Genomic DNA, 10,511 nt, shown 5'->3' with positions numbered 1-10,511 from the left:
TTCTCACCCCCCAAAATTTAATTTCTTGGAGTTATAAGTTGCACATAGGCCAGGGAAACCAGTAAATAATACTGGATATGATTCATACTTAATTTTCCGAGAAGCTTTCTCTGTGTTGCACTTGATAAGTAGCCTTACACACAGTCAAAACATGACCCAGAGTTGACATCCACATAAACCCAAATATGAGGCAGACAAGACCAGCTCCCATTCACTAACCATCTGTCAGAGGGTAGGAGAAAAAGAAGGAGGTCCGTCATCTAAAGGCCATTAAAATTTAACTTGAAAACAGAAAATGTCTTCCAAATTTAGACAGCCTTACTCTATCTCTGCATTCTTAGCCCCTGAGCCAGCCTCCTTAAGTCCTTTCTGAAACAAAGTGGATATACTATAATAAATGTAGTAGATAGTTCCCTTTATCTTCACTGTCTAGCTATAAACCGGGTTGGCAACAACCACGGTGTGAGTCAGGAAGTAGAAGAAATGGTCAAGTTCTGAGTAATCTTAAATAACCATCTCAAAGAAACTGCAAATAAGGTGATCTAGAACCCGTGCTTCTCAAACTATCAGTGGTGAGAGAACAATTTTATTTAAAATCTCCAATCCATCAAGGTTCAATAACTATAAATTCAATCAAAATGAATTACTAGAAAAGTGAAATGGTAAGAAAGACATATGAAATGCAGGACTAATTTCTTTTACTGATTAGATACAACAAACATAAAATTACTCTTTCAAAAGGCTATTTCAGTTTCCAATAAATGAATTTTAATTTATGTGCTTATTGTGTCACCAACTGATAACAGTTCAAGAATGGACATCAGTCCACATGACAGACTGAAAAGCTCTGATCTGTACCAGCAGTCTCTAGGTTAAAATTCTGAGTAAATTTACTGCTAGATTCAGTATGCAAGATGCAATTCTCTAATGTCAGTTACAATTCTAGGTAACTTTAGCCAAGTGTGTCTTTCGTTAACTCACTGTGCCAGATTTGAGCATTCCCCACAGTTTTCTTTGAATAATTGAAATATTTCTATACCTATTAAATAAGGATGTTTTCTATTTCTACAATTTTTAAATTACCTTGGCTTCATTCTTAAGTTGAGAGCATCTTGAACTCCTTGGGATATTGGAATTGTGGAAGGTTGAATTAACAATGATCAAAACAATTCCGAATTATAGGCCAATTGAATGATTCTATGAAAAACAAATAGAACTGATTTCTTTCTTTCTCAAAGACCTGCACACCAAAAAATTCCATTCTCCAATTGATTCACAAAATATAGGATAAAGAAAATCTACAAGATATTCACCTGATGCTTTTTAAAAAGAAGTATTATAGGGACTTCTCCAGTAGTCCAGTGTTTAAGACTTCATTTCCAAGTACAGAGATTGTGGGTTCAGTTTCTAGGAGAGGAGCTAAGATCCAACAAGCTTTGAGGCAAAAAAAAAAAAAAGAAAGAAAATACATAAAATGGAATCAATATTGGAACAAATTCAAAAAAGACTTTTTAAACGGTCCCCATTAAAAGAAAAACCTTTAAAAAAATATTACAGGGGCAGCACCACAACCCACTGATTCAGCAACTTTGTTAGTGAAACCTAAGAATTCACATTTTAAATTAAGCAACCTAAGTTTTTGGAAGAAAAGCAATAACCAATCTAGATAGCATATTAAAAAGCAGAGACATTACTTTGCCAACAAAGGCCCGTATAGTCAAAGCTATGGTTTTCCAGTAGTTATATATGGATGTGAGAATTGGACCATAACGAAGGTTGAACACCAAAGAATTGATGCTTTTGAACTGTGGTGTTGTAGAAAACTCTTTAGAATCCCTTGAATGGCAAGGAGATCAAACCAATCAATCCTAAAGGAAATCAATCCTGAATATTCATTGGAAGAAGGACTGATGCTGAAACTGAAGCTCCAATAATTTGGCCACCTGATGCGAAGAGCCAGCTCATTAGAAAAGACTCTGATACTGGAAAAGACTGAAGGCAGAAGGAGAAGGGAACGACAGAGGAAAAGATGGTTGGATGGCATCACCGACAAGATGGACATAAGATTGAGCTAGCTCCAGGAGATGGTGAAGGACAGGGAAGCCTGACGTGCTGTAGTCCCTGGGGTCACAAAGAGTAGGACAAGACTGAGCAACTGAACAACAACAATATAATTTTTAGATGCACAAAGTATTAAGAAATGGTGTTATCATTTTTTAAAGGTACATTTATTGCACAAAACTGTTCTCTAATAAAATACAATTAAATTCTCTTTTTTTCATTCTTACAATTTTTTTAGATCTTCATAAATACATCATATGAGTGTTAGATCAGATGGTTTTACATTTCATCTTCTTTCAATTAAAGTAGCTAGAAATATTTTGAAAATAAATATTTTTTTCATTTTTTGTAGTCTTTATTTCAGAAATTGCTTGGCAGGAAAAAAGTTAGATACACATCAGAGGAAGAAGTGTAATGACTGACTTTAAAGAAAATGATACTCTTGCTAGAATTGCTGGAAATCATTTGGGATTCATTTATTTCTGACTTAGTGAGGGAACAGATCAAATGAATCTAGAAACTGAGTGATTAGTACATGGCATCTACAGAGTAACTAGTTCTGGAAATTTGATTGATGGGAGCTTTAAGTCACAGTATAATTTTCCCCTCCCTTTCTGAGCTCCCATGATTGAAAAGGGTATGTCTTTACCTGCACATCCCAAATTTTCAAGTTCATTTCAGTTCAGTCGCTCAGTTGTGTCCAACTCTTCGTGACTTCATGAATTGCAGAACGCCAGGCTTCCCTGTCCATCACCAACTCCTGGAGTTCACTCAAACTTAGGTCCATCGAGTCGGTGATGCCATCCAGCCATCTCATCCTCTGTCGTCCCCTTCTCTTCCTGCCCCCAATCCCTCCCAGCATCAGGGTCTTTTCCAGTGAGTCAACTCTTCACAAAGTACTGGAGCTTCAGCTTTAGCATCATTCCTTCCAAAGAACACCCAGGACTGATCTCCTTTGGGATGGACTGGTTGGATCTCCTTGCAGTCCAAGGGACTCTCAAGAGTCTTCTCCAACACCACATTTCAAAAGCATCTATTCTTCAGTGCTCAGTTTTCTTCACAGTCCAACTCTCACATCCATACATGACCACAGGAAAAACCATAGCCTTGACTAGACGGACCTTTGTTGGCAAAGTAATGTCTCACTTTTGAATATGCTATCTAGGTTGGTCATAACTTTTCTTCCAAGGAGTAAGTGTCTTTTAATTTCATGGCTGCAGTCACCATCTGCAGTGATTTTGGAGCCAAAAAATATAAAGTCAGCCACTGTTTCCCCATCAATTAGACATGAAGTGATGGGACCAGATGCCATGATCTTAGTTTTCTGAATGTTCAGCTTTAAGCCAACTTTTTACTCTCCTCTTTCACTTTCATCAAGAGGCTTTTTAGTTCCTCTTCACTTCCTGCCATAAGGGTGGTGTCCTTTCTGAGATCCCATGATTGAAAAGGGTATGTCTTTACATGCCATCCCAAATTCTCAAGTTACTTAACTTTATTGGCACTTCTCTGATGGCTCAGTTGGTAAAGAATCCACTTGCAGAGCAGGAGACAGAGAAGACCAGGGTTTGATTCCTGGGTCGAGAAGATCCCCTGGAGAAGGAAATGGCAGCCCACTCCAGTATTCTTGCCTGAAAAATCCCATGGACTGTGGAGCCTGGTGGGCTACAGTCCAAAAGGTTGTAAAGAGTCAAACACAACTGAGCACGAGCATGGATAGAACTTTATTGGGAAATACTGAGGTGTTCTTATTTTCATTTCACTCTTTCCTTGCTTCAAAACAATCCACTTACACAAGGTATCTAGAATGGTCAAATTCATAGAGTCAGAAAGTACACTGGTAGATGTCAGGTGCCAGGGTGTGGGGAAGTGGTAAGGGGGAATGGGGAGGTAGATTTTAATGGGGACAAAGTTTCAGTTTAGGAAGGTAAAAACCAGGGGAGATGGATGATGGTGAAAGTTGCACAACAATGTGAATTCACTCAGTGCCACTAAATGTACAGTTAAATGTGGTTTAAATCATGTTTTATGTTATGTGACTTTTACCACAATAAAAAAAATTAAAATAAAAAATAGTAAATAAACCAGAACATCACACATTTAAAAATATATATGATTACATTAGAATTATGTCTTTGGGATCAAGATGGCATGATTTTCAAGGAAGAAGCAGAACCAAAGAAAGAATAATCAAATAATTGAATGACTATTATGTATCAAATATTTTATAGACATTATTTCAGTTAATCCTTATAATTCTGCAGTGAGGAAATAGGATCCCCAGTTAATAAGGAAGTTAAAGATCAGTGGGGCTAAGGAACAATGGAGAAGGAGATGGCAACCCACTCCAGGATTCTTGCCTGGAGAATCCCATGGACTGAGGAGCCTGGTGGGCTACAGTCCATGGGATCACACAGAGTCGGACATGACTGAGCGACTTCACTTTCACTAAGGAACAAATCTGAAATCCCACAGCATGTAGGTGATCAAGCCAGAATTGCACCCAGCTCCACATGTTTGCTAAGGTACTTCAGTTGTGTCCAACTCTTTGCGACACCACTGAACTGCAGCCTGCCAGCGCCTTTGTCCATGAGGATTCTCCAGGCAAGAATACTCGAGTGGATGGCCATGCACTCCTCTAGGGGATCTTCTCAACCCAGGAATCAAACCCAGGTCTCCGGCATTGCAGGCAGATTCTTTACCATCTGAGCCACCAAGAAAACCCAAGAATACTGGAGTGGGGAGTCTATCCCTTCTCCAGGCAAACTTGCTGACCCAGGAATCAAACTGGGGTCTCCTGCATTACAGGCAGATTCCTTACCAGCTGAGCTACCAGGGAAGCCCCAGCTCTACCTTACTCCAAAGTCTGTGTGGGTCCATTACACAGCAAGGTTTCCTAAGCAAGATTGGCTTTACAAGTGTGCCTTTGCCTCAGCGATGCTTATTCTTCATAGGTTTGGGAGTCTATTGTTTCCTCCCTATGCTCTATCCAGAATTAGACCATCTAGCTTAGATACTACTGCAAAGGATGTGGTACCAGGGAAATCAACATAGCAAATTTGTACAAGATGTCAGCCAGTCATCCGTTTTAGGCATTAAAGAGCCCAATAAAGCTATCTGAAATTCAGCTATTTGGCTTCATCCCACAACAGCAATTTCTTATCATCCTACTAACTGAAAAAAACCTAGTAAAAAAAAAGACTTTCTTAGTCAATGAGATTGAGTCTCTGGATTTTCCCAATAGAACCCTTTCTCTGTTTCATAAGGCCAGACAAATCCTCAGATACAGTCCTATCTTAGGGAAGGGAGTGCTGCAGTTGGGAAAAAAAAAAAAAAGAGGTCAATTAATACTTATTCTTTCATTGAATAAATTCAGGTTTCTGGACAAGAAATAAGTGAATTCCTTGGGTGTCATATGCATCAATAAGATAGTTCTCAGATACAAAAAACCTGAATGACCCTTATAGCTTTACTTTATCTCAGAACCTTGCATGGGCAACCTTGCAAAGAAATACCTCTTGTCTAGAAGGGGGTCCAAACAAGATAAATGGAATCAAACAGCACAATTTGATTTCTTTTAAGTAGAGTTGGCAATAAATCCCTCTTTAAGCCATAGGCATTCCTAAACATAAAATATCTCTTTCTTGTTCCCCACTGCCTGCACAGAACACAAAAACGTACAAAACCACATTTTTTTTGTTTGTTTCAGTTTCTCATAAAGCCGTCTGTGGGGTCGCACAGAGTCGGACACGACTGAAGTGACTTAGCAGCAGCAGCAGCAGTGAGAGTTTCTAAGCAGGATTAAAGAAGTATACTTGGTCGATATAGTTTTAACCAGACTAACATTCTGTTGTTTTGGATAGTTGTCATGCAGAGAAATATACATTTTTTCAATCAAATTCCTTGAAAAAGTATACAAATATCTCCCCCCCCCCGTTTCCTCATTGCCATAAAAAATGTACAGGAAACAGTACCAGACAATGAATTGTTACATTTCTTATCACCTTACCTCCTTTTTCTTGAGCAACTGAACATAGAAAACAGCCCATTTATGTTCAAACGTTGACGTTTTTCTCAATTGAAAGTGAAAGTGAAGTCGCTCAGTCGTGTCGGACTCTTTGCGGCCCCGTGGACTGTAGCCCACCAGGCTCCTCTGTCCATGGGTTTCTCCAGGCAAGAATACTGGAGTGGGTTGCCATTTCCTTCTCCAGTGGATCTTCCCAACCCAGGGATCTGGGTCTCCTGCATTGCAGGCAGACACTTTATCCTCTGAGCCACCAGGGAAGCAGACTTTCCTCAATTAGGAGTCTTTATACTTTTCAGTGAGTTTTGGAGGCTTTATCTTTTTAGAAAAGTAATACACTATATGCAATGTGGTATCCTGGCTTAGATCCTGGAATAGAATAAGAACATCAGTTGATCAACTGGTGACATCCAAATAGAATCTGTAGTTTAGTTAATGTATATGTATGCTATGTTGCTTCAGTCATGTCTGACTCCTTGTGACCCCATGGACTGTACCCCACCAGGCTCCTCTGTCCATGGGATTCTCCAGGCAAGAGTACTTGAGTGGGTTGCTATGCCCTCCTCCAGGGGATCTTCCCAACCCAAGCAAGGATCAAACCCACATCTCTTCCTTCTAATCTGCATTGGCAGCCAAGTTCTTTACCACTAGTGCCACCTGGGAAGGTCACAGTGGTAAAATGCATATCCCAAAAGCCTATTAAGTGTCTTTTTTGTTTGGGGGTATTTTTAAACTTGATTTTATTTTTTATTGGAGCATAATTGCTTTATAATATTGTGTTAGTCTCTGCTGTACAATGAAGTGTGAATCAGTTATGTGTATACATACATTCCCTCCAACTTGACCCTTCCTCCCATCCAACCACCCCCATCCCACTCATCTAAGTCATCCCAGAGCATAGAGTTTTGTGCCTATTAGTTTTAAACAACAGTGTTAGGAAAACAAAGAATGACAGGGTCAGTAAATTTGGTTTCCAGTTATATAGTGCATTTTAGGCAAAATGTTCAATGATCTAGTCTGTGAATTTTAATCATAACATAAATACTTGTGGTTGTTATCTAACCATGAACATAGGAAAGGCAATTAACTGCCACTTGAGTGTAAGAGGGAAAGCTAAAATCACCTGTAAAATCAGGCTTGCTTGTTTCTCTAACTTAAGAGAGATCTTGTTCTCATAAGCCTTTCATCTGTGTTGTGAACAGCTAAGGTTCAGACAGGTTCTCTGTAAATTTCACCAGTGATTCTCCCTGGAAGCTCATGAAATAAAGTAAATGTACTAGTAGTTCAGTCATGTTCGACTCTTTGTGACCCCATGGACGGTAGCCTGCCACAGAACTCTCCAGGTAAGAACGCTGGAATGGGTAGCCATTCCCTTCTCCATGGGATCTTCCCAACCCAGGGATCAAACCCAGTGCATGCAATATTTAGAAATTCTCTTTTTCTCTCTCAAAGTCCACACTAACCCTAACTCTTCTCTGTGCCAACAGGCCAGGTATTTTCTTTCTCTACCAAAAGATCTATAAACACTGAGTCATTTGTATGGATAATTTTCCTTACATGTTGTTTTATTTTTTCAACCAGGAAAAAGTAAAACCACAATTTAAACCAGTATCAACAGCCCAGAATTAATGAAAGCTAAAGAAGGAAAAAAAAAGGATATGAGAAAATCTGCAGGGACAAATAGCCCCACACAGAGTAGAGGTGAAGGGAAAAGGATATTATGAAAAATTACAAACATAGGTAAGAACTATTTTTAAAAGAATCTTATGAAACACCTTATAATTCATTTCAATCGCCTCTAATTTTAGATAAGAAGTCAATATGAAACTCATGGCATTTTGGTCAGAAAATTGTGTGGGAGTTAAGTCCAATGAATCTGGATGCATTTCCTTCTTAACACAGGAAATAATTAAAGATATGGACACCCACACACACACATTTGATCATATGACTGCCATCATAATATAAGATCATACCTAAACTAATAAAAATATTTATTCTGGTTCGCTGAGTTTTTGGAGAATAGGTGTACATGGTAGATGTTGCAGGGACCTGTGGCTTAAGAGACAAACAGAGAGTAGTAAAAAATGTGTTTTCTCCTACTGGCACTAAGAAAGAAAAGTGTCTAATTTGCAACCCACTCCCATAACAACATGCTGCGAGAGAATTATATAGCCCTTTCCCATACAAGAGCTTCTCAGAATGAACATGTTAGGTTGCATCTCGTGGAACTGTTTTTGAACTTCATTTTTTTTTTGAATGACAATTCTATAAGGTTCGAGTTTCCCGTGGTGCAATGGTAAACAACCCTCCTGCCAATGTAGGCAATGCAAGAGATGCAGTTTGATCCCTGAGTCTGGAAAATGCCCTGGAGTAGGAAATGGCAACTCACTCAAATATTCTTGCCTGGGAAATCCCACAGACAGAGTAGCCTTTTGGGCTATAGTCCATGAGGTCGCAAAGAGTCAAACACAATTGAGTGACTGAGCACACACATGCACACACATAAGATTCAACCTGGTAAACTGGAGTAGAGGAGATAAAAGGTGCAACACGGCGTGACTTAGGTAGGGATCATTCCCTCCTATGGCCACCCCCAGGGGAACCATGTTGCTGCTGCTGCTGCTGCTAAGTCACTTCAGTCGTGTCCGACTCTGTGTGATCCCATGGACAGCAGCCCACTAGGCTCCTCTGCCCACAGAATTCTCTAGGCAAGAGTACTGGAGTGGGTTGCCATTTCCTTCTCCACAGGGGAACCATTAGGTACAGCAAAACTGTATGGGTCTGGGTCAAAAGCCCACCATCTCCTGGAAAAAAATTCAACTAACCGATAGCAAGTTCATTATTACAAGCAGCAACATGATAATATAAGAATTAGGCTAAAATCACAATAATATAATTGGAGCCAACCTTAAGCAAAATTGTGTAACAGTAAAAGAATACTGTGATTATGGCTATCTGGGAGTTAGACCTGAGTTGAACCCTAGGTCCTAAGTGTGCTACAAATGTATATGTTTTGTATTTTTCAGTGTATGCTCAGCACCTCATTCAGAGCCTATTAACCCCATATTTTTAGAGTGATTTAGAGAAAACTTTCCAATCTTTCAACTATTAGTCCTAACTAGTCCTTAGATGACTGAGTGCCGAAGAATTGATGCTTTTGAAATGTGGTGTTGGAGAAGACTCTTGAGAGTCCCTTGGACTGCAAGGAGATCCAACCAGTCCATTCTGAAGGAGATCAGCCCCGGGATTTCTTTGGAAGGAATGATGCTAAAGCTGAAACTCCATCCAGTACTTTGGCCACCTCATGCGAAGAGTTGACTCATTGGAAAAGACCCTGATGCTGGGAGGGATTGGGGGCAGGAGGAGAAGGGGACGACAGAGGATGAGATGGCTGGATGGCATCACTGACTCGATGGACATGAATCTGAGTGAACTCCAGGAGTTGGTGATGGACAGGGAGGCCTGGTGTGCTGCAATTCATGGGGTCGCAAAGAGTCAGACACGACTGAGCGACTGAACTGAACTGAACTGAGTCCTTAGATACATTTTAGGACTGTATTCCTAACAGTCTTTAGTCTTACTAATTCTAAATGAAATCATAGGAATACAGTTGACACTTGAACAATGTGGGTTTGAACTGCATAGGTCCACGTATATGCAGAGTTTGTTCCATAGTAAGTACTACAATACTACGTGATCTGCAGTTGGTTGAACTAGCAGATGCAAACTATAGACAACAAAGAATCATGTATATATGGACAGACAACTATAAATAAATTATAGGTAGAGTTTACAACACAGAGGGTCAGCACCCTAACCATCGCATTATTCAAGAGTCAACTGTATTTACCTTGCAGAAAAATCTGCATTTTAATAAATAACAATTTCTCCACTCAAAATAGGGAAGCTGAAAGACTGAATTTTAAGCATTGGTGAAGATTGTGAGGATGAAGTTTAGTCCTCTAAAAAGAGATCAGCACACTTTTCTATAAAAAGCCAAAGAGTAAAAATTTAGGTCTTATGGGCCATGTGGTTTATATTGCAAGTACTCTTCTCTGCATTGAAATGGGGCAGAAGCCAGAGACAATGTGTAAATGAGTGAGCATAGCTGTGTTCCAATAAACTTTATTTATGGACACTGAATTTAAATTTTGTATCATACTTGTGTGTCACAGAAGATTCTTCTTCTTGTTTAACCATTATAAAATGTAAAAATCCTTCTTAGCTCATGTGGTCATATAAAAACAGGTGGCAAGTAGGATTCGGCCCAGGGACCATAATATGGTGACCCATGCTCTGGAACTCAAAATTTATCACATTAACAACTGTCAGCTTACTTAGCCAAATGCAATCCCTCCTTCTATTTTTTTAGTATAAATAGATAAAAAGAAGAAGAAGGAGAAAGATGGATGTATGTATGTACAAT

The 10,511-nt window shown here is 39.4% G+C and overlaps 1 long non-coding RNA gene across 1 annotated transcript; it reads right to left on the bottom strand.

Annotated features, from left to right (window-relative positions):
- Positions 1 to 2,053: 2,053 nt before the first annotated feature.
- LOC120865834 lies at positions 2,054 to 9,599 on the bottom strand. Its single transcript, XR_005721526.1, has 3 exons — positions 9,520 to 9,599; positions 7,542 to 7,546; positions 2,054 to 2,071 (listed from the first exon to the last, which is right to left on the bottom strand). It is a non-coding gene; the product is annotated as an uncharacterized LOC120865834 (long non-coding RNA).
- Positions 9,600 to 10,511: the final 912 nt, after the last annotated feature.

This window comes from Oryx dammah, unplaced genomic scaffold (genome assembly GCF_014754425.2).
Source record: "Oryx dammah isolate SB20612 unplaced genomic scaffold, SCBI_Odam_1.1 HiC_scaffold_1, whole genome shotgun sequence".
Classification (NCBI taxonomy): Eukaryota; Metazoa; Chordata; class Mammalia; order Artiodactyla; family Bovidae; genus Oryx; species Oryx dammah.
This window is presented reverse-complemented; position numbering and strand designations above follow the sequence as displayed.